Raw genomic sequence first — 26,517 nt, 5'->3', positions numbered from 1 at the left:
ATATAGCAGGTTTCATTGTCTCCTCTGGGACATATTGTGATAGTAAAATGACAATAGTATTAAATATAATGCAAACTCAGTGGTTGCAGGATATGTTATGTTGCAGATAGCAAGGAGCAAACAGTGTCAAAGTCACTATGCCATATATCTATATTTCCAAGACTTGCTTCCTCTACTGATACTTTAACACAGAAATGTACACAAGATAGACATGTCTGCAGCTTACTGCCTGTCTAGGATAAAAAGCAATTTACAGTTTTAGTCAAGGACACTAGGGGTTATATGTATCAAGCGATTTTGAATTTCCAGTGATTTTTACGGGCAAGTTTAAAATTGCTTTGATGTAAAATTGCCAGAGATGTGTTTCTTTCAAAATCACCCTTTTCAAAATCACTAAATATCGGGCTCCCAATTTTTGCTGATATAGCTATACAAATCGCCAAATGTATGAAGCTGTGATTTTGCAAACTCACCCGAGTTTGAATTCAAAATCGCCTGATACAACATGCTGCTTTCTACAGGTGAGATTGGCAAATACATCACTGTTACACTGCAGGGAAATGTTAATATAACAGGAGGCACAATGGAAGTTTCAATAAACCATCTTTTTGGTTGTAGAGGGGCAAAAATGATTATGATTTTTTTTATGGGGATAATTTATTTTAAGAATAAATTAGTGGCCCAAATGCAATTATAGATTAAATTTAAGTGTTTTTTTTGTTTTTGTTTCATTACAGTGGCTTACTATTACATCCCCAGTCGGGCAATATTTGTATTTTTATGAAGTGTCAACACTTAAAATTTCCTGATGGGGACACCATTAAAAATACAGACTTGTGGCACTATAAGTCTCAGCATGCACATGAGCGCAAATATAATTTTTTCCACACTGCTGATGAAATAGTAAGTCACTGTAATAAAACAAACACAAAAAAAACACTCCGTCTAAAAGATCCATCTCAGTTTGTACTCCAACTGAGACGGGTCTCCCCATTGCACCTCTCTGCACTTAGAGAGGTCGACCGATCGAGTCTAGCAATGTAAAGGCATGTTCACGCTCTTTACACGCTATTTTGAGTTGAAAGCAACCGTAGATAGGTCTCTAGGAGATGTATCTTTTGCAAGTGCTTTCAGCTGGTGCAAGAAACCTTGGTGTATTAAAAAACTAAGTAAAAAAAAAGAAAAAAGGGTGCACTTACTCCCAAACAGCAAATAGAACCCTTGTGCTGTTTAGGAAGGAAAAGAACAATTGTTTTTTTTTTTTACAATTTGTTTATCTAATTATCTGCTTTACAGGATGCTGTGCATGATACACTTACACGATGGCCTATAACACAGATAAAGAGGCGTGTTTGTGCAATTTGCACAGTATTCTAAGTCGCACAGATATAAAGATCTGTGCCGCTTTAAATACTGTGCAAATTACGGGATGCAATTTACACTTATGATTTCAGTGTGAATTGCGTCCAACTCTAAATGAGACCCACAGTCTCAGACTGTAAGGATGTCATGTGAAGACAGAGACAGGAGAAGAAGGGATAGGTTTTACAGTGCAGGCAGAGCTCAGATGGGCATTCCAAAGCCACTTTGCTCACTACATTAAGTGCCATGTGATTGTTTTTATCACATTAATTACATAACACTGTGGAAACTCTGCAGAATTATACATCATTAATAGCAGCCTAACAAAATAAACCAAAGAAAAATATTTTTTTACAAAAAAAATTCTTACAGCATGCTTCAGTAATCTACGTGAAAAAAACACAGCCCTCATGTTTTCATGGGATTGCTGCTTTAATCGGTTTATATCAAGCTACCATTGCATAGTGATGCAATAGAGAATGTATGGTAGTCTAATTAAGCTGCACATAATTCAATTAACTAACAGCTGACTATGTTTCAATATTGTAGGTACAGATTTCCTTTATTTCGTATAAACAGATAAAACAATGCATTCATAATGAAAAACTAAGTAGACCATAGAATAATTTAACACAATGATAATTAAAATACTAAAATGTTTACTTGCCTTGTCATAAAACTAACAATTATGTATTAAAAGAATAATGCATCCCTACTGTGAAATATTAGGAAAATAGAGTGACCTCTCACGCATAATAGGTGCAAGGAAGTATTTAATCACAAAGATTCATTGTGATTCAATCTTGATTATTATGATGGATTTAAAATGGAACTGATATAAGTGACTGACATAATGAATTAGACATATTGCATACCTTATAATTGGCCAGGTTTTGGGGGGAAAGCCAATTTTGAAAATGGTCCAAATTTCAGAAATTAGCAATCTGGGAATTAATTTATGCATGTTTAGTCAAAAATGTGCCCAATAAATGTCCACTGGAGTATCAGACCAATCAATAACAAATGTCTCATGTTTATATCCTGATTGTTCAGCTCTTATAATATTAGTAGCCTAGACCACTGCACACTGACTTTTCTGTCTACTATATATACATCTGTGATCAATACTGCAGCATTGATTTATGTTTAAAAAGTTGACTTGTTTTGCACAATATTCACATTTACTACTTAGACTTACTGTCACAATAAATAACACATCCAGGAAACATACATCCCATACACAGTGGTAGTGTCACTTCACACATATTTGAAGATAATTGTCGTCCCTTTTAAAAACTACCTTTACTTTTACAGTTTTACCCTCTGTTTTTGCCTTTCTCCATATTTGGAACATATCATGGTCTACCTGATCACTGCACCTTACAATAGCTTAACAAGATTTACTAACTGAAAATATTTTTTTTTACTGACAACTGGCTTAAAAGTTTTTAATGAACATCCTACACCTCTACAACTTGGTGTCAGAAGATGGATCAAGTATGAGATAATTTCTGCCCATACAGTGGGACAGGATATCATTGCTTTTCAGGAGTTTTTGCAAGCTCAAAAGTAGGGGTGTGCACCGGCCACTTTTAGTGTTTTGGGTTTTGGGTTCTGATTAGCTTGAGGTTTTGGGTTCTGATTTGTTTTGCCAAAATACCCGACGAAAGGTTTTGGTTCTGATTTATTTTTAAAAAAGCATAAAAAGTGCTAAAATCCAGTTTTTTTGTTTTTTTTCACTCCTACGCTATTATTAACCTCAATAACATTCAATAACAATCATTTCCACTAATTTCCAGTCTATTCTGAACACCTCACACCTCACAATATTATTTTTAGGCCAAAAGGTTGCACCGAGGTAGCTAGATGTCTAAGCTAAGCGACACAAGTGGGCGGCACAAACACGTTTCCCATCGTAGGTGGCTGTGTAGGGTTCCTATTTTTTGGACTGCTTAAACAGTGAACGTAGTAATATTGATTGCAGTTCCTATTTTATTGGACTGCAGAAACAGTGAACGTAGTAATATTGATTGCAGTTCCTATTTTTTTGGACTGCAGAAACAGTGTACGTAGTAATATTGATTGCAGTTCCTATTTTTGGGGACTGCAAGAATATATTGCTCTATAATATTTTTTATAGTTTTTAAATAATTTTTTTTAAATAATTTTTTTTTTTTTTTAAGATTTTTGGATAATTATCAAATTATTATGGACTTAGCAGAAAAAAATACAGGACAAAAGCACCACTGGACTCAGCAGGACAGAGCACTGGACAAAGTACTACTGGGCTCAGCAGGACAGAGCACCACTTGACCACTAAAATAATCAGCAGGACAGAGCACAGGATCTCAACCTCCCTCTTCTGTAACCACAGGGAGAATGAAGATGGCGGCCGCGAGCGGGGCATTTATGTCATCCGAGTCTCGCGAGATCCGACGGGAGACTTGGATGTCATAGCCTCGTTTTGGTTTCATTTAGCTGCCGGAAATACCCGAACAGTGCTCGGATCCCGTCGGATCCGCACTGTTCGGGTGGGCTCGGATTAGCGGAATCCGAGCCCGCTCATCACTACTCAAAAGAAGTTTATGCACACAGAATCTTCCCATCCAGTCCATAAATAGAGTTGTCTATTTGCCAACATGTACATCACTGGTACTCTAATTCCAGATTCATCATTAGCACAGATACTGGACAGTATGACTGGTAAGAAGGTAAAGGTTTTGGTGGACTATGACTAGTCTTGTGGTTTAGGTCATCACAGACCTTGCATTGTCCTTCATGATTGCACATTATATGCCCTTCATCTTCTGCTTTGTCCCTTATGAATCATTCTCACAGGACTAAGGAGCTTGGCGGGTCAAGGTTTGTCTCTGATAGCTACCTGTGCCACGTGGTTCTCTCCTGATAGTAACCCAGCACATTGACATGTAAGCACGTGCATCGTGTACTGCTTAGAATGGACAGGATGTGCTTGAAACTAAGCAGCTAAATGGTCAGACTAGAGGAAGGTCACTAGGTAAATTAATCTAACAAGAAAATTATTATAATTTTCACTCTTAATATTTATTATATATAGGGAAAATAATAATATGAATAATATAGGAAATTTCAGGTATTTGGTATACATATTAAATATAAGCTTAGACAAATTAAAAAAATGTCAAGTATTTCCATTTTGCTGTATGCAGACATAAATGTCAAGGAAAAGGTATAATATAGAGAATGTGCAGACATTGATTGAAACATTGACCCTCAAGGAGTGTGGACATTATTGTTGGGGCTTTAAATATGTGTCAGTGTAGATTGTGTGTATCAACACAGTTCAAACAACTCATATTATGTTGGTTTAAAAACCAAGTGATCCCTAGGATATTGCTAGTTGACCTTTGTGGCTTTTCATACATTGCATTTTACCAGAGAGTTACAGGAAAGAAAGGAACTGTATGGACTTGACATTTCAAGGAGATGGAGAACATTAAATGCCAGTAAAAGGTATCATTATATTGGAGTTATGATGGCAGCTCTTTTTCACATGACAAATTTAGGACTATGGGAATGAAATCAGGTTATTTGTTTTGTCATTTTCATAAAATGGCATTATTTTTGTTATTAAATATATTAAGAATTATGCAAAGATAATAATAATAACAATAATAATAATAATAATAATAATAATAATAATAATAATAATAATAATAATAATATATTCTAATAAAAGTAAATAGGCCCTTAATATCAGTGGTTAAATGGCTTACTTTTATATAGTGAATTAAAAAACATTGTTAAGGGTAATATAACACTTGGCCAATTAACACAAAAGTAAATTACCACTTCTGGATGGGTATATTGAATAGCCTGCACTATTTAGACACTGCACTGACACTCAGCTTGTGTCAGTGCACCTTTGTTACTGTGCTCTGACTCCCATTCCTTATTAGCCTCTGCTAATCTGCCTTGCTCCCTGTGAGTATTATTGTGAGTGTTATTTTTTTTTAAAAAATTCACATGTCACATCAAGGGTAAAAAAGAAGATCACTATTCATACCAAGAGGAAGAATATCACACTTGGCCTTTTTACTGTAATTTTGATACAGTAGACATTTCATTGTTCGATTACTATGTAATAATTGATTGTTTGTCCTCACAAGCGCAATTTACAATATTACTTGTTGTGTTTATATTTGTTTATTGGCTTTAGGTGGATGAAACCGCTTAGTGTGGATAGCTGCATGTGAAAAAGTGTGCAGGTGAATCTAGTTACAATTTTTTATCATGTGAGCTTGCTCACCTCCTGCCATGATAACCACCTATACAGCATTTCATTGCTGTGCCTAACATCAAGAGCACCACCATTACAGAATGCTGATTTAAGATTTATGCCTGCAGGTTGCTTCTGCCAATTTGTATTGAGATCAATATATCTCAATTCAGTACACTTCTTGAATGGATCCATATTGCCACCCAGTGGACATTTGTGCAACAACTCTACACACCTTTTTCTGCTGTTAACTGATATTGTGTGATCCATTCATACTAAGAGCAGTAAGGCTATGGTGGATATTCACTTGTATCATCTGTGAATCCAGTGCAGTATCCCTTTATCACCGGACTCAATCATTGCCTGGTTTGGAAGAGACCTTGCCACCAATAGGTCAGTGCCCATTAAGGGCTTAGACATCCTTCTGCTCGGAACCCTCAATCTAAGCTGTACAAGCTGTAACTGAAGCCTAGTAGCTTGCAGGTTTTTTTCACCATCATCATCACCATTTATTTATATAGCGCCGCTGATTCTGCAGTGCTGTACAGAGAACTCATTCACATCAGTCCCGAATGCATTAACTAAGCTCTCCCACCGTCTCAGAGCATAATTTTACCTGCAAGTTTACTTTTTCCTACCATGTGACTTTACTTTGTTGACTGATACTCAAGATACAAAAGACAACGGACAATGGAAAAAACAACAACGTTTCTGTAGGTAGCTGATGTTTTATTTTGGCTGCTGCTGTTGTTGTCAGCTTGGGTGTGATCACATGAATTCCACTCACCTGCAGATTAATCTGACAAGTGCCCTGATTGGCTACTACAGCTTTAAATACCTGTCAGTTTCACTAAGCCTTTGTCGGTTATAGTGTTCACACGCTTGCTTCTCCATGTTCCTATTCATGAGTTTTTACTGCTCCTGTCTAATAATTGGTTTTGACCTCTGCCTGTGACCTGACTTCCCCATATCACTATCTGGATAGACCTTTTGCTTGTGGCCCTGACTACATATATATTGCTGCTTGGACCGACCCCTTGAATGTTGTTTGACATAGCCTTTTGTCTGTGAGTGCACCACCCAGCTACAGGATTGTGGTGACCGCTATCGGCATCATCGAAATGGAGCCATATGCTCCATTTCACCATCCAGATGGTCAGCTCAATCTTCCTCTGGCACCTTCTCTTGCACTGTGTTGCTTCCCAGCTGCATTCCCTACTCAGCACTGCCAAACTGTTATACTGGAGGAGTTTGGTACTACATCCTTTTACAAATCAGTATATTCTGGTCTAGGTGCATCCCGCATCCCTATTGCCATAGTGATCTCTGCTCACTATCCCACTGCCAAGTCCTTTGTGGTGGCCATTTACCTGAGTTAAATTGTCACTTGTCAAGAATAAGTCCTAGGGACAACCGAGTACCGGAGACCATATCTGGTTCCATGGGAAAGGGGCTTGCTAAAGGTGAAGCTGTCGTAAATAACAAGTTCTGCCAACTTAACTTGTAGGGTGATTCATAACATTATAACTGGCCCACATACTTGGTATTTATGCCCATGAATCCTATTCCTCAATTCCCAGCCCAAGTGATGGCTAATTAACTGCAAGCTCTATGTTTGAGAGGTCAAGGCTTTTCAGCCAGATTGTCTGTTCATGAGCAAGTCTCTAGGACTATCCCTCCATGGGAAGTTGAGGTTCAAGAACCCAAGCTTCATCTTCCACATAGATTTTCTGGCAACTGAAGAGACTTTCACAACTTTAGAGAAAGTTGTAAATTATATTTAAAGTTACGTCCTCGGTCTTCTGGTTCTGAATAGTAGCGAGTGGGTATTGTTATTTCACTGTTAAAAGGAGATTCACAAACCTGGGCATTTGGATTGTACCCTGACAGTCCGACTTTGTTATCTGTAGATTCCTTTTTTCATGCCTTGTCATGGTGATACTGACAAAGTCGCTTCTGCAGAGTCTAAACTTAGATCTTTGAAGCAGGGACATATTTCTGTGGAAGAATAATGCACAGATTTTCGCAGATGTTTTGCAGTTTGTGATTGGAATGACCCAGCTCTCCATAGTCAGTTTCGTTTGGGTTTCTCTGAACTAATAAAGGACATATTGGTGCAATAGCCAGCTCCAGATTCTCTGGAGTCCTTTATGTGTTTGGCAATCTGCATTGATTGGCAGAAAATGAAAGAAGACTGGAAAAGAAATCACATCCGCAGAACTTTTTCTCTATCTTTGACTCAGTTATGACAGGGGATTCAAGGTACGTTTATCTAGGCGTGTACCTTTTACAGAACATAAATTCTCTACAGTTACCTGCCCAAATTTATGTGGCCTCTGGCAGTATTGATGCCCTAGCTTTTGTAAACAGTGGAGCAGCTGGACATTTTTTTGATATATCACTTGCATCGAAGTTTGCTATCCCTACCCAACCATTAGAAGTTCCAGTACCTGATTGTGGTTTGGATGTGCACCTACATATGGGTGGAAGTGTGCCAGAGAGTACCAGTTCTCTTACTCTAATAGTGGAATCACTCCATAAAGAATACCTGGTATTCTATCTTATTCATTAGCCCACTTACCCTATGGTTCTAGGGTACCCATGGCCAGAGCCGTAACTTCGAATTCTAGTGCCCTGGGTGAGATTAAGACAAATGCCGCCCCCCTAGCCCTCAATTTTAACCAAATAAACCTAAAATATTCCTAAATTGCGCCCCCCTTCAGTGTTGCACCCTGGGCGGTCACCCCTGTCACACAGCCCTAGTTACGGCCCTGTCCATGGCTTATCAAGCACAATCCAGTCCTTGATTGGTTAAAAAGAGAATTGGTGGAATTTGGGAAAAATTGGTAGGGGACATGCTAAGCAATACATGTTAAGATTACAAATGCTTCTGTCACATCAGGTCCCACACTACCATTGCAATAGCAAGATTTTGGTGATGTTTTCTTCAAAAAAGCTTTAGACACTCTACCACTACATCGCTTGTATGACTGCGCTATTAATATTCAGCCTTGTTGTAAAATTCCTAAAACTCATTCTTTCTGTGGAAGAGACCAAAGCCATATTTCAGAAAACCTGATGAAAGGGTTCATTAGGCCTTATTCTTCTTTGTCAAAAAGAAAAATGGAGATTTACGATTTTGCATTGATTACAGAGATCTGAATTAGATCACCATAAAAACCTTCCCATACACACTTACACTTTCCCTCTTATGACACGCCTACTTCAGTCCATTAAACCTAATTTACTTTATCACACAGATTTCTATATATAATATCTCCTGCATCAAGACATTATAAATTCATAACCACAACACAGATATATATGTATGAAGTAGAATATTTACTTGTACAATAATGTTATAATATAATTTCCATAACATAATCTTACACATGGTACATATAATAGATGACAATCCATATGTAGGTACAATATCTTATTAATTATCTATATGTGCCTGCATGTATGTGTGTATGTATCTCAATTCACATGTTGACTGCATTATCTCCATCTTAATCCTAATTGCACTATAGATCTAGATATAACTATTTCAGTACATATACTCATAATGAAACGTCTTCTTACAATACAAAGTCACCATCCAAAATGACAGACCTAACACCAGGCTTTGTTATGAACACATGCTAGCAGAATGTAGCTCAGAATGTAGCTCAAAGGCCTAATTTACTAAAAATGAAATCTTTATAGCCACAGTAGCAGATTTTAACTTATTAGACTACACAACCAGTAATATATGTTTGTTTAGCATTGTCCACTAATTTCCCTTTGGTCTTACAGGGCGCTGATATTTACAAAGTTCCCAGCAACATTCCTAATTGCAATTTAAACTATGTGCAACTAAAGACATATATTTCTATCTATCTGTATAACAAAGCATTTCTTTTGCAATCTTCTTACAACACAAAATCTCCAAACAATGTCACTTAACATATCACATACAAGAGTCTTTCAATTTTATCAGACATCTGTTTGTCCAGTCATTACACGCTGTCTTCTCCACACATGTCTCACAGCCCAGGGGGAGGGGACGAGATCACACACGCGCAAGACAAGCTGCCAAATATAGTCTGTATTAAAATCAACTACTAGAACGTCAATATATATTTCCAGTGGTACACAATACAGTATGAATCTTTATCTAGCAGATATTCACAGAAAAACCAAACTATAGGCACATCAAATACAATTTTATTCAAGTATGAGGTCTATTGTATTGGCACAATCAAACTCCTAAGGCACAACTAATTTCAAACTCTTAAACTGCATTACTTCTTAAACACATGTCAGGATTCGAACCCAGGGCTTCTGCCTTTGTGGACTGCTGCTCTGCTGACTGAGCTATTATGGCTGCTGGAGAACTCCCTGCCTTTATTCAGTGTTCTAGATCAGTTCCAGGGATCTCCTGATCTTTCAGCATGCCTTAGCTCCACCCCTTGACTTCCTATAAAAGCCTGGCCAGTTCCTGTCTCCAGTGCCTGATTATTGTGCTCTGTGCCTGTGATCTAGCTCCTGCTCCTGTTGCTGTTCCTGTCTACCAGCATCTACTATACGTGTACCAACCTCGGCTTGCCCTCCACTTCGCTTCTGCCTCAACCTTTTGGACATCTACGCCTCTCTGTGTACCGAACCTGGCTTGTTTGACCTTTCTTCCATTTCATCCATTTCATTAGCCAGCCTTCCTCCCTGCCACTGTGCTCCTATCCAGTCTCCGGACCGTGACAACACACTAACACTTCTCACAAATCAGAGAATGTCCTAAATAACAAAATCTACCAATATTTTTACAGTAACACAGCTACAAACATTTCTAGAAACTAAAGAATATAATTTCAAACATCACATCATTTCTAACCATATGTGATCGGGTCATAAACCAGATATCAACGCTCCATGCTGGCCCATGCATTTCAATATTATTTACCATTAAACTACTAACAATATACAGTGTACATTTTACTCATATTTAAGTATATTTCCTCATGTTCAAAATGGTATCAACGTCCGAAAACTGGCCCATATATACTTTACTATTTTTCAATCCAAACAGGGAGAGAAATACAGGATATATGTCTGCTTCTAAGTCCAGTTAACAACAAATAGCTTTCTCCAAACGTGTGTGTATTTTTCAGTTCATCCCCCAATGGTAGGCAGAGTCCCAAAACAGGCTGCCTGGTCCTTAAAACATGTTAATTAAGCAGCTAGCAGCTTCAAAGTATTTCAGCATACCATATAAAGTGGGGGGTGGAAAGAAGTCAGCTCTCCAGCTCTCTTGTAAATTATTTTGTGTGTAAAGGAAAATGTCAAATATCATATTCTTTCTCACCTCCCAATTTGTTGTTTATGGCAATTGCTCTGAGACAGTCTGTGTTGTTTGAGATCCTTTTTGACAAAATATTAAGACTAATAAATTGCTCTCTCGTTCTGTTTGGTGGCCTTCCATGAAAAAAGATGTAAGAGACTTTGTTCAGTCCTGTGAAATTTGTTCCAGGGTGAAAATACCCAGAGATTGACCCATGGGACAGATGATCCCTTTACCCATGCCCAGTGTTCCATGGACCCACATTTAATGGAGTTTACCATGGATTTGCCTTTGTATAGAGTGTGCAATTGTTTCTGGATGATAGTCGATCGCTTTAGTAAGATGGCTCACTTTATTCCATTACCAAAACTACCCTCTGCTAAGTGTTTGGCTCCACTGTTCATTCAACACATTTTTAGATTACATGGCATACCCACTAATATTGTCTCAGACAGAGATACTCAATTTGAGGCCCAATTCTGCAAATCATTTTGTACTGAGTTTTTCATCAGTCTATCACCTGCAAATTAATGGACGTATAGAAAGGGTAAACCAGTCTTTGGAACAATACTTAAGATGCTACATCTCTGAATTACATGACTATTAGGTGGAATACCTGCAGTGGGTGGAATTTGCCTACAGTAATTCACCTTGCTTTTCCTCTGGTTATGCCCCTTTTTTCTGCATTTATGGTAGACATCCCAAGTCTGTTTAATTTTCTGACATCTTATGAGGTCAGACACTTTGCTTGTTCTCTGAAGAGAATATGGAAAAAAAGAAACTTTTAATTGAAACAAACTGCGTCTCGATCCAAGTTGTTTAAGGATTCAAACATCCTTGTAAGTTCAAAGAAGGGGACAAGGTATGGCATTCCGCTAAGAACATCAACCTCCATCAGCCTTCTTTCAGGTTTGGACCCAGATACTTTGGTCTATTTAAAATCATCAAGAAAATGAATAAAGTGGCTTTTTAGATGAGCTGCCAAACTCAATAAGGGTACCGGCTCATATTTCCTGAAGATTTCCTAGGAAACAGCCTGGTAAACCTGCTCCAGTGAAAGTGGATGGTCACACGAATTATGTGGTTGAAAAAATTCTCAATTTGTCAATAGGTATAACACCAACTCTACTACTTGGTCCACTGGAAGGGGTATGGTCCTGATGATTGATCGTGGATATCTGCCAGAGACTTGCCTATGACTTAAGGAAAGCCTTTCATAGAAGTTCCCAGATTCTAGATTAAGGGTTTATTAACCTCTTGTTGGGGGGGTAATCTTAGGATCAACAGGTAGGCGCTATTTTATTTTGGCTGCTGCAGTGTTGTTGTCAGGCTGGGTGTGATCACATGAACTCCACTCACCTGTAGCTCAATTTGACACCTGCCCTGATTGGCTTCTACTGCTTAAAATACCTGTCAGTTTCACTAAGCCTTTGCCGGTTATCACATTCACACACTTGCTTCTCCGTGCTTATGTTCCTGAGTTTATTCTGCCCCTGTCTAATAATCGGTTTTGACCGATGCCTGTGACCTGACTACCCCTGATTGCTGCCTGAATAGACCTTTTGCTTGTGCCCCCAACTACATATATAGCGCTGCCTGGACTGATCACTTGCCTGTTGTTTGACTTAGCCTTTTGTCTGTGATTTCACCATCCAGCTACAGAATCATCAGCAGTGTTTCACCGTCCATATAATCAGCTCGATCTTGCTCTGGCACCTTTCCCTGCACTGTGTTGCTTCCCAGCTCCATTCTTTACTCAACACTGCCAAACTGTTATACTTGTGGAGTACATCCTGTTGCAACTCAATATATTCTTGTCCATGTGCATCCTGCAACCCTGTTGCCAAAGAGATCTTTGCTCAGCATCCAGCTGCCAAGTCCTTTTTGGTGCTCATCTACCTGAGTTAAATTATTATTACTCGAGATTAAGTACTGGGGACAACCAAGTACTAGCGAATATATCTGGTTCCATTGGAAAGAGGATTGCTAAATGTGAAGCTCTCGTCAACAACAGGTTCTGATAACTTTACTCGTAGGGTGATTCATGACAGTCTGAGACAACCTATTACTTTACTCGTCAGGACAAACATGGATCCGAGGTGCTCTCTTCACTCCCCACCACTGTTTCGCAGGATGTAGATACTAATATGGAAGAGATACCTGCCTTCAAAAAAGATCTTACTTATCAGCGAATTCCAGAAACCTAAGGGAGAACGCAAAAACGAAATTGCCGACCCCAACCGACATACATCCACTCAGGAGTGCTCCTTATCTCAACTCCATACATTTCAATCAGAGATGGGAAGAGATCTTGAATATTTCAGTAGGGAGCTGCAGTTCCTCAGGGATAATAATGAGAATTTAGAAAGCAGGGAACGGAGGAATAACCTAAGTATTCAACACATCCCAGAATCAATCAACCTGGAATCGTACCTGCAACAGCTAGACTCCAGATATTTCAGGACTTGGCCCCAAGTACCATCATGAAAAGATGTGACTTAAAGGAGGTCATTCTTACCCTTCACATACAATAATACAAATATAGATGTGGTTCCTATGTGTTTGATAGTGGATACTGGTAGCAGACAGCACTCTATCTGGAATCTGGAAGATCCTGTCAGACCTGACACAACACCTGGTTCTCAGCCTCTCCAGTGATTGGTGAGGGAGTGGTTTATATGCTAAAATGTTGCTTTTTCTCTTTTGTAATTTGTCTTTTCTCTTTTTCTTTGTAGGTACTGTAATGGTGGACTCATGCACCCAGGTGTGAGACTCCTCTCCACCATATGGAAGATCTGCTTTGGCACCACTCACTTATCAATGTTAGGGCCTTAAGTGATCAAATGCTTTGTCATTGTTGGAACAATATTTATTGCCTTGCCTGTTACGTTGTTGCTTCATGTTCGCACACAGTTTTTGAAATGTTTGCATTTTATTTATATATGTTGTTACACTATTTAAGCTAGATGCTCTGGAGGCGACTGTCATTATCGTTTTTAAGGGCTTTCCCACGTCCCCACCAAATAAGGACTTTTAGTTAGCTGTATAACTAGTGATTCTATATTTTGCTCTCTGAGTAGTTTATTGATCCCAATTACGAGCCCCCTCTCACCCGCTTTTTATTGTAGGGGTTCCATCAGAGTAGCTGAGTGACTATAATTAAGGCACCTGAAGCCACTGGTCCATACCTTCACTTTTCCTAGTTACCCTACTCTACTGGTTCTGCCTTCCACCACCACTTCTCTTTTTGTTATTATCTTTTCCCTTCCCTCTGGATCTCTTGTCTCACCAGACTTTATCTCGAACATGCTCTCGCTGCTCTGTTCTGGCCTCTACCTCTTCTGCAAGTTATATAATGTGATCTTGTAGTGTGCCAAAAGAGCATCACAAACTATTGCGGTAATACGAGATAAGGGCTCAATGACATATGACCCTAGAGAGATTAATGACATTTTACAAACATACTACAAAAAATAATATAATATGTGTAAAATGCAGGACACCTACTCAAAAAAGGCAGACACTGATCTGTACTTGGCATCTTGTAATTTGCTGACTGCCTCTTCTCTAAGCGAGGATATCAGTAATGAGGAAATTAATATAGCCTTTTAGTATCAAAATCCCTCCAAGGCTCCTGGCCCTGATGGGTTCCCAATGATATATTATAAAGAGTTTATGCGATCCCTGATGCCTTGTCTTGCACAGCTCTTTAACTAGATTTTTAGGAGAAACCCTGATTCAATCAGTTCAAAGATTGTTGTTTTCTCCAAGCCGGGTAAAGACCTTACTGTTTGTTCCAGCTATAGACCAATGTCTCTTTTGAACACTGATATCAAATTGTTTGCAAAAATATTAGCTATAAGACTAAATGGGGTTCTGCTCACTCTGATAGACCCAGACAAGGTGGGGGTTTTACCTCAAAGGCAAGCTTCAGATAGCACCAGCAGAATTATCAACCTCATATTTCATGCTAGCAAATATAAGAGGCTTTCGGTCATGCTGGCCCTAGATGTCAATAAGACGTTTGACCATATATCCTGGCCCTTCATGTTCTCAATGTTAGAATTATTTGTTTTTCAGGGTGCTTTCCTGCAAGCTATTCATGGTTTATGTAACAACCATACTTCGGTTGTTTTGACGAATGGACAGGACACATAATCATTTCGACTACATAATGATACCAGACAAGGATGCCCCTATCCGTGCTATTTGTTTGTGTATTGAACCCCTAGCTCTTCAAATTACAACTAATTCAACTATAACGGGGCTCACCCTGGGGGATCGCCAGTTCAAAATATCACATATTGCTGATGATGTCCTTCTTACATTACTGGAGCCAGCCCATTTGATTCCACATCTCTTACTCGCTCTACAGCAACAGGGTCATATGTCATTGAGCATTATCTTGTATTACCAGCTATAAAATTAATGGCTATAAAATTAAGTCTGAAAATACATCACATTGCAATTGGATTGTTGCAAACAATTTAAGACTGCATTCTAGCATCCGTTGCCCAGTGCAACCAAACTAAAAAGAATTCTACCACATGGGGACAGCCAGTGCGGTATTTTCTAAACTAAAGTTCAGTGGTGCTTAAGTGTGTGTGGTGCTATAATCAAGGTGCCATGTCATGAAATTTATACTTTTTAAAATACATTTTTTCCACAAAGAATATATCTGATGGTAAGTGAGTATAGCATTTTAAAGGGGACCTATCCCTAATAGGGTTAATGGAGGCCACGTATGAAAGTAGTTGTGCATATCAAAAATCTATTTTAGCCTCCCTGGCTTATTACTTTGCAGTATATATAGCATACATAATTCCGATTATTATGTAAGAAAAAAACAAAAAGTAACTGGTCACATATAAAATATATTTATTAAAGTCACATAATCAATACATCTGACTCTCACTCACTCTCTCATTTACACAGACCCACACTTTTGTCATCCACATACACACACGCACACTGACTCACACTTAAACATACATTCACACATTTACATACACACTGACACACACTCTCTTTCACACACACACACACACACACACACTGACACATAAACACACACTCAAACTCCCACACACTCATCTCATCCTGAAGTGCCTGCCCCCAGCTTCCTCCATGCTCAGGCTGGGTATATTGAGTCATGTATGTGCTCTGAAAAGCTTTGTGAAAGTGTAATGTCATTCAACCAATCAGAGAACAGCAAAGGCTGTTGAGACATTCCTGGTCAAGCATGAAACTTCTCAGCATTACAGGGGTTGCAGATGACTCATTCACTACCCTCATCACAATACACTGCACTAATGGTAGTTTGTGGGGCTCCCTGTTGAATTGGTTCCTGATTTCCTTGTCCATAATCCAGCCCTGAGTAAATGAAAACAGAAGAAAAATGATAATAATAAAATAAATGTTAATTTAAAGTGTACATACAGAAGACTTATTCAGTTTAATCAAACTATACTTGCTGTTATGTAAGCTGTGCGGATCTCTCATGTTCATCTGTTAAAATATATCACAGCTTTCAGAGAATTCACATATACCCAGGACTAATATAGCAGTGTAACTTTCAACTACGCTACTTGTATACATTATCTCTATCTTAAAAGTACTTTCTGATATCTTTAACTAACCATATACAATTTCTAACATGAGTTTTTACATTTTACTAATGTTTTCATCCTTTTTACATCAGTTAAACCAATTCGACTTTACTGGTGTTCTGTGGTTCAACTCAATTTTCTCAAATTAAATAAAATCCCAACGTGTCAGTCACAAGCAAAAGGACTGGGCTTATTTCTCTTACCCTTTCCTGGTCCAATTACAATTTTTAATCTATATGTAGATAATGGTGAACAAAAACCCTGAAGAAATGTCAAGAGTGAGTAGGTTATTACCAGCTAAGTTTTAATTACTGTCCATCATTCTTAGAAAACTGCTATAACCTAATAAATGAGGTGGCAACATTCACTGAAATGCAACCAAGAGTCTTTAAATGCTTGAAATGAATGTGTCTGCTTAAAATGGGTAAGGACCAAAACCAACGCCTATTTATTCTATCTATCTATCTATCTATCTATCTATCTATCTATCTATCTATCTATCTATCTATGTATGTTTATATTTATATATATATACAATGCTTTGCATATTGGAAAAACAAGTATAATAAGGATAAGCTTTAAAGCATTTTACACATTTAATTTTAACATACATTTTATTAGACACATTTTTATATATTCTTTATTTATTAAACAAATAAATAGTTATTTTATAACAAAACTATTTTCTTACATGTTTCTTTATGTTAGCATTTCATTACATAACAAAAATATCAAAATCAGTGCATTTTTAAACAGGATACAATAAAGGGGTGTTAATGAGAGGGGAGGGAAGGTGTGAGAGAAATGCTATTTTTAGTATTATTAATGAATGAAAATGAGAATGAGAATGAGAATGATAAGGCAACAGGTTTGATATAGGATATGGTACAGTATATATATATATATATATATATATATATATATATATATATATATATATATATATATATATATATCAGGTATAGACTGACTACTTTGAAATTAAAATCTGAGGGGGAAGGGCATCCAATTGAGTGCAATACTCATCACAGTCTTTGAATGATAGCCAATCGAACCAGGTGGCGGTGAACTCAATATATTTATCTCATGAGAAAAGGATAAGGTAGTTGATTTGTTATGAAAGTTGAAATGGGGGTGTTAGTATGTAAGAGAAGCCAAAAGGCTGGATCTTATGGAATTTTAGAACCAGCTATCAATTTGGAAATGCAGAACACCTGTAGCTAAAAGTGGATGGCCCGTGTACAATTACAACAAATGTAGAATGGAGTCCCTGTATCTAAGTTGCACCGCCAGCAGGCGATGTATATGGTCGGGGAAATCTTATTTAGGTGGGTAGGGCTTCTGTACCATTTGGACTGCATTTCTATAGAGAAGAGGATAATAGAGAAGAGGTTAGAGGTACAATTACTAGTCATCTAAAAGATCTTCAACCAGTGTGTTTCATTAATGAAATATTTAGGTCTTTTTGACAAGCAATGTATATTTAGGCCAAGAAGTATAAAATGACTGAAGCATACTTTGATAGATTTGGAAGATACTATGCCTGATTCATTAAGAAGTGTAATGGCAGTGTCCAGTGCTGAAACAAAAATAATAGGGCTGGCAGTGTTTTTAAAAGTCTTCAATGACATTACACTGTACCATAACTCACACAGAAAAAGGAGTGGTGGCAGTGTTCAGGGTTGAAACAGAAACAATAGAGCTGGCTGTGTTCTTAAAAGTATCTAGTGACATTGTACTGTGCCATAGCTCACACAGAAACAGGGGTAGTGGGTAATGTTCAGTGCTGAAACATAAATAATAGGGCTGGCAGTGTTCTTAAAAGTCTCCAGTGACATTGAACTGTGCCATAGATCAAACAGAAACAGGAGAGGTGGCAGTGTTCTTGCCAGTTTAAAGTCTACGTGCCATTTCTCATTGTCAGTGCTGAAACAGAAATAATAGTGATGGCAGTGTTCTTAGCAGTCTCCAAACACATTGCTCTGTGCCATCGATTTGGATTCACATCAGTTCACAGAAGACCAGGAGCACCAAGCAACTGCTGGCACCAGTCATGATAATACCAATCCATCTACTAAAGCCTATGTTAAAGTGCCTAGTGTTTTTAAGTCAAGGAAACAAAAATGTAAAAGAAACACCTTTTACCTTGGTAAACAAAAAAGCACCTGTAATCAAGGCAAAGTTTACTGCAGAAAAAAAATAATTTGCCAACCTGCCATTCTACACACACGCAGTGGATATAATATTCAAACGAAACAGTTAAAATGTAATATTATGAGATATAACCTCTGCATGTACATACATAGAGGTGTATAAAATTGTTTTCCAAGGTTTACGGTTACATGAATTTAACAAATGTAGTGCTACTCAGGAACAAAAACTTGAGAAAAGAAAAGAAATAGGACATTCATTGCAACATATTCAATAACTGCAGTGAAAGAATTTGGAGTTTGTGTGAATATCATTGTGTGTCAGCCAGTAACACAATTTGTGTCAAAAATAGTTTTGGAAAGGCTAAAAGAGCCAATAAGAATGCAGCATTTTTTTATTTTGTGTCTGATTTCTGTAGTTTCTTCCATGTGGTGCTTGTTCTCATTTTGGTGTAAACTAGTGTACCTAAATCTAACTTTCACTGGTATTGGCAGCTTAGTAGGTTGTAAGGACCAGTTGACAACGATGGACAAAGCCAAGGGAAGAATTGAAAGTGTTAGTCTGTCTACTTGTACACTCATACAAAGAACTAGTGATTCAATAACTGATAACACTAACTAAACTTAAATTTTTCAGTTTCTTAATGCAATCATCTGGAAATGATCAAGCCCTGTATTCAATTTGCAGCAGAGGTTACTCTACATAATTTCAGTTATAAATAAATATATAATTAAGATTTATGCTCAAATTCTATTAATGTGCACAAAACAAAACAGACAGTTGTCATTGCTTGTCCTTAACACTGCATATCTGTGTGTATCTAGCAAAATGAAAACATGAGGTATTAGTTCATATTTTGATTAAAATATTTAAGCCTGCATCCCAGTGTCAAGGACACCCTTATTATATGCAGGTCCTACACTGACCTATGTGTTTTAAACACCATTAAAATTCAGTTACAATCAGATGCACTCACCTTCCAAGCATAGGGGTTTACATCTAGCAAGAGCTGGCTTATGAGACACACCCAAATGTACCTTAAATAGGCTTGATGGAAAGCCAATATGACATAAATGTTATTAATGTGCAGCCCATTTTAGACAGGGGATATCTATGAATTAGGCTTAAAATTACCCAGACAGGGTTAAAATAAATTACGACCAATTTTCTGCACCTGTAACTTGAAATGCTTTACCTTTTTTATCTGACTGTTTCCAGAGCATTCAGCAATCCCATAAATTCCTTCAGGAAAGATTTTCTATATCATCTTTATCGTCATCAGCTATTTATATAGCGCCACTAATTCCGCAGCGCTTTACAGAGAATTCACTCACATCAGTCCCTGCCATTGGAGCTTACAGTCTAAATTCCCTATCATACATACATGCATACACACACACACACACACACACACACACACATACAGAGAGAGAGAGAGAGACTAGGGTCAATTTTATAGCAGCCAATTAATCTACTATCATGTTTTTGGAGTGTGGGAGTAAATCGGAGCACCCGGAGGAAACCCACGCAAACACAGGGAGAACATACAAACTCCATACAGATAAGGCCATGAATTGAACTCATGACCCCAGTGCTGTGAGCCAGAATTGCTTACCACTAAGCCACCGTGCTATATTTTCCAACTATCATTTTATCTGTCTATCTCTCCTACTTACCATGTAGTACCTATCCTATACTACCTGTATTATTTCCCATTCTCTAGTGCCCACCATATAACCTTTATTTGACTGTCCAAACTGAGCATGAGAACTTTATTTTTTCTAAATTTTAATGAAAGATATTTCATTTTTTTTTTTTTTTTAAATCTTTCAATCCTACACTAAGGTTGACGTTAGTCATTAAGCCCAGTAATTGTGCAGCTGCACAGATCATAGCAACACCTTACAGAGAGACAGACAGAAGACGCTCCCTAGCTATTTTGATTGCGTTTATAATAAAACACAATCAGAACAATCGAGGAGTATCCTCTGTCTGCCTCTCAGATTCAAAGCACAGCCATGCTATGCTGTAGAAGGAAGGGCCTAAAAACTTGTGGTTTCAGGCATAGGGTCTATCACGGGGAAGCTGAATTCCTAACTTCTTGAATAAAACTTGCCGCCATTTGGGGGTCGCATTTGCTGGTCACCTTTTGTGCTTGGTGTTCTCATTCAAGTTAACCATTTGAATTCAAGATTAGCTGTTCATGTTTGAGGTTCCAAATGTTAATATTTGTGTCTATAACTCTTTTTTTTTTTTTTAAAAAAACCACAATTGAAATAATATCTAATAAAAAGGTTTTTTATCTTATTTTTGAAATCGAACTGCAAGCACTACTGTATTAAAAATTTGCCATTCAAAGTTCAACGTTTATGTTTCAGGTTCGATTTCTTGAATAAAAGAGCAAAACATCTTTTGAATTGAATATGAATGTGCAAACCGCAAAAAAAGTAGAGAACAATATTTAAAATTGTATTTGAACGTGCAAACCTGATTATCTTGTTTTTGTTTTTAATAGCTCTCAAATTCAAGAAATGCAGGTAAACTTTGAAATTTTAGGACCAAGTTTTCAAACCAGTTTGAGAATCTAAATGCTTTCAGCATCTCTAGTGGGAAGTTAACTTATTTTCTGTAGAATTACTTGAAATATTGTGAAAAGTGCAGTCACATGTGTTTCCTTGGCAGTAATCCAGCACTGAAGAAGGCATCAAATTTTGCTAACTTTGAAAATAAATACTGCACTCTTAACTACGGTTGGCACAAACACTATCATTTAGCATTACACCAAATATGAGTACACTTTGGTCACACAGATAGAGGTGCTAGTATGGAGCAAAGGCCATAGGGATGTCCTTAGGAGGGTTTCCTGTTGCCCTTAACTCCCCTCCATACTCAAAGGTTACTGGGTGCTGAAAATACATGTAGGGCTTCTCCACTCTTCAGAAGCTGCACTGTGCTGTGTGTAGAAGGGAAGGGGTGGAAGGTTCAGGCAGCAGCAGCAAAACAGACCAATTGTGAGGTGAGTGTCTCCTCTATATAATCAGGATGCACCCAGCACATGTATCAGGAAGGAGAAGAATCTGTAGCTGACTGAATAGCAGGGGGAAGAGGGGAAGTACTGTTAATGTCTATGTCTATCCTGCCAGGCTGATTCCCAGTCCTGTCAGCATGTCTGTCTGACTGCTAGATTTGCTCCCATTCCTGTTAGTGTGTCAGTCTGTCCTGTTGATGTTTCATTTGGTCCTGTCAGTGTGTCAATGCAGATTTCCTTAGTAATGTGTAGTAGTGTCTGTCATGTTGGTGTTCTATATCACCAGGCTTTAGTATAGTGGCACAGATGGCAATATCCTCTTTCCCAAGGGTCAACTAACATTGAGATATTTATATCTAAAATGTAAGTTGCTTTATTTAAGGCCTCATATTATTTTCAATCGCCATCATGTATGTAAATGTTTCAGGAGCTTTTCAGAACTGTAAGATGTTTGTGTGACCACACAAGTTGGCTTTTCTTCCCTATGCACACCAGACCCCTTTCAGTAGCATTATTCAGAAACTAATCTTTTAGTGCCTGCAATTGGTATTTAGCAGAGGAGAATAGATTGCAAAGAGAAAAAGAACAAATTTTAATTTCATTTTATGTACATGTTTCAATATGCCTTGTAATATTAGTAGAACTTGAAATGTATGTGTTGTAACTCTTGTATTCATAACACGAACTAATATCAATAAATGCAATTATACATAGAAATTTACCGTTAAGTGAAAGATAATAATGTCAATATTTTTTTTTTAACTTTTATAGGAAAATATACAGAATGTAAACCACAATTACAGCAATAACAGATAATATGTTCCATACAACAGTACAATTCTATAGAGATTGATTTAACACATGCTTATAGTATATTTTATAGTTTAACTCCATTTCCAAGATTTTTTTTATTAGCATCTGATCATATATCCTAAAATTATGGGCAAAAAAATGCACACATTTATATATTCATATCAATGAATAATTTATTTATATGTTGAATAAATGTTAATATACTTATGTTCGCCTAGTTTTGAAATGCTCTTTTAAAAATCATAGGTTTTCTTTACATTTACATGCATAAATTAATTTGCTATTCCAAAAAAAATATTGCTTTGGGTCTCTGATATTAGGAATGAAAGTGGCTGCCAGCAGTGACATTTATTATAGGCATTTCTGAGAACAGACAACTTTCACCCAGTATGTAGATTATTATTTATGTGAGTGGATATTAAACTCACATTTCACATGAGTTAACTCTGTTCAGAAGGATGATAAGACAATGGAAATTGAATAGATGGTATACTGCTAGCATTACAAGATACAAGATTACAAAATGTATCATGGAGGAAATAAAAATATATGAAAAGCACATATTTACACTATCCAAATCTGGACTAAAATGTAATTCCCTGCATTGAAGACCAATGGCTTTTTTGGATTAATACATATCCGAATATAATGATAAATTTCTTTAAATTTATTTCAGATGTTGTATACTTTAATTCAGGGAAAATATACACACACTTAATAAACATCTGTAAAATGTTAGCCTCCCTTTTTTTCATGCTGATATGCAAAGTGATGTATGCCCAAAAATATAAGAATTTATTTTTTCATTTGTAGCTCACAAAATTAAGCAGCCAGCCAAGAATAAATCAAAAAAACATTAAAAGACAAAGGATTGTACAATTTGCTATGGGAATTGAAAGTGACAGGCAGTGAGCTAATCTGGCTAATTTCAAATTGTACAAAAAAGTGAACATTCTAAACTAATTCTGATGTTGATAGTGTGCCAGTAGTGAAAGGTGAAAAGGAATAATTTAATGATTGTCCTTTTTTATTACTTCGTCAGCATATCCCTTCCTGCCAAATTCTGGACACACTAGCTGAATTCTATAAACTGCCAGAAAACCCCTAAAGAAAATATGCAGTAATTGGATCCAGAAGGGTGGCTTAATATTCTGGCTTTATCAAGACTGTTTATCTTGGATCATGCCCAGCATTGTTTAAAGATGACTTAAGGATAGTATAGTTTTGAATGTAAATTAAAAATCATAAGAAATTTTACTTTCAACTATGTGTATACTATGAGCATTATTAACTGCTAACAGTATAGCAAACATAGAGCTACCATACACTAAAATTATACTACACGCATAATGATCATTAATATATTGTGAACCAAAATCCTAAAATGTAACAGTATTGTGAAAAACATAGCAAACATTAAAACCATTTAAAAATGATTATTAATCTGGGGCACCCCTCACATTTAAGGTGCTAAAAGTGTATATTGTGGTGGATCAGATTAACTGCAGGATTTCTACATGGGGGTAGTTCCAAATGTATGATTTTGGAACAAAGCTAAAAAAAAGTGGGTCCAATAAGCACGCAACAGACGCTTTTTTGTGGTCAATTTGCTTTACATAAGTATCAAGTATGTTTATCAAATTGCTTATTTGCAGAGTGTTATCCAATAACAGGATTGTGACTAACAGTATTTAAAAGGGTAAAATGTTTTTTATGCAATTTTTATGCAATTTTTTTAATTTTTTTTACCTGCAGTGTAGTTATGATATCAGACAATACTTTTGGTAATAAGAACCATTGATCTGAGACACAATTTAGAACTGGGACATTTTCTCGAGGACAACTGCTAGTCAACCTTGTTTATTCCACTTCACACAATATTGGTTTATACATGGCAAGATCACATTTTCCTTCCCCTGTTATACTGCCATAAAACACTATACTTGTTTACTTCAGATTTTCACTTTGCTCCATGGAATTTCACCTTAAAGTCTCATAAAGTATCAATGTCATAGTTTAAGTAACTGGTGTTATCACCTAAACCAACAGTGCAATTGAGTAGCAGTAGACTATAATAATTAATAGTTAGTGATTAAGTGTTATGATGTGACTGGATTGTATCACCATTACACCACTCAACAATTTTTTAAATATTATCTTATTCTCTGGCATGTGAACATGTGTTTTCACCTAACTTAGGGACGCTGAATTCTGTGGAAAAATCAGATTATCTCTATAATGTAAATTTTATTAGATACACACAAATGACAAAAGCGGTAATAGCTATATCTGAAAAAAGATAAGTGAAAATTTCAATTAATCTCTATAGAATTTAAATATTTTCATCATATTCATTGATAAAATATTAATAAAACTGCAGAAATGCTTAGAATCTGCAGAAACTAAACTTCAGGAACTCTTAAAAATAAAAATTGGCCGTAATGTAAATATTAATAAAAGATAAAATGTAAATTTACTTTTTTTTTAGGGAGTCCGTTTGTACAGTGTCTTTTTGGTGTATCTAAAAAGTAACCAGCAGTAATCCCCCATCATTGCAGGGTTCCAGCATCCTTGATAGCAATGCTTCATCGTTCAGGAAAAAAGTCCAGATGGGAATGTATAAAGTGACATTCTACAACCCATATTCTTGTAGTTGTCCAATAGTTCATTCACGATGGACGCATAGTTGGCCTCTTTTCTGTTTCTTAAGAAGCCACGCATAGCAGCCTTGAAGGAGAACTTCATTTCTGTCAATTTAGAGCTAAATATTTAATTCGTAAGCATCTTTGTTTTTTGGGAGCCTATAAATATGCTTTCTTTTACCTTTTCTTCGCTTAACTTCACAAACTGTACCTTGAGATAATTGAAGGCCTGACCTTATCCAGAGCTTCCACAAAATTCTTCATTAGGCCCAACTTAATGTGAAGCAGAGGTAAAATGATTTTATGTAGCTCGGACAATGTTTATTTGACATTTTTCTCTCCAGCAACATCAGTTTCGCTGTCTAGCCACATTTTGGTCATAAAATGATTTTAATATATCTGCTGTCCCATGAACACAGAAAACGGCAGTAGATTCCTCCATGCAAACCTAACAGCAGTGCAACTATAACAAAGTCACAACAAAGATTCCATCTACGATCATCCTACTTGATTTCCTCCAACAACACAGCTTTCATAAGTTTCTTTCATGTCCGCTGCATAGTCATCATAATCATCATCTTCATCATTTATTTATATAGCGCCAACATATTCCGTAGCGCTTAACAATTGGAGAGGCAGTGAGGGAAGTTTGTTCCATTTATGGAGTATCACTGCTTTCAGACTACTCTTTGAGGAATCAATAAACATTTGCCACTCACTAGTATTGTGCTGGACACCAAACTCAATCATTAAAACATTAATATGAGTACACACACACGCATTGACAAAGGGAGTATTGCCATGCACTTACTGTGATTAAATAGTTTACTTTTCTTATTTAATTATGTCAAAATATCTCAAAAACCTTATGTGATATCAAATATATGAAAGTATATTTGGATTCTACATGCAACATTATATGGAAATTCATATATATAATGTCAGATGCAAAATATCTGTTGATTAACGTATTAGACTTTATCTAGCAGTCACATTTTTTCTTCAAAATATTGTTACATTGCATATCGATGTATATTACTACTTTACCATGTACATTTATACACCGTTTACTTTATTGGCAATATATATATATATATATATATATATATATATATATATATATATATATATACAAGTTAACCCGTGCATGATACTCATGCATTCTAGTCAAATCAAGCTACTTAAGGTGTTAAAAAGGTTCTTGTCATGCATTTGGGCCTAGCCCAGGCCTCCTCAGGGGAAGAGCGTTTCTTCCCGACGCAAGCGCCCTTTTTTAACGTGGTTTTGTCCACATGTCACAACCTCATCATTTTTCTCCATCACCTCATCCTTTA

Source organism: Mixophyes fleayi, chromosome 1 (genome assembly GCF_038048845.1).
Source record: "Mixophyes fleayi isolate aMixFle1 chromosome 1, aMixFle1.hap1, whole genome shotgun sequence".
Taxonomy (NCBI): Eukaryota; Metazoa; Chordata; class Amphibia; order Anura; family Limnodynastidae; genus Mixophyes; species Mixophyes fleayi.
Note: the sequence above shows the minus strand (reverse complement) of the source record.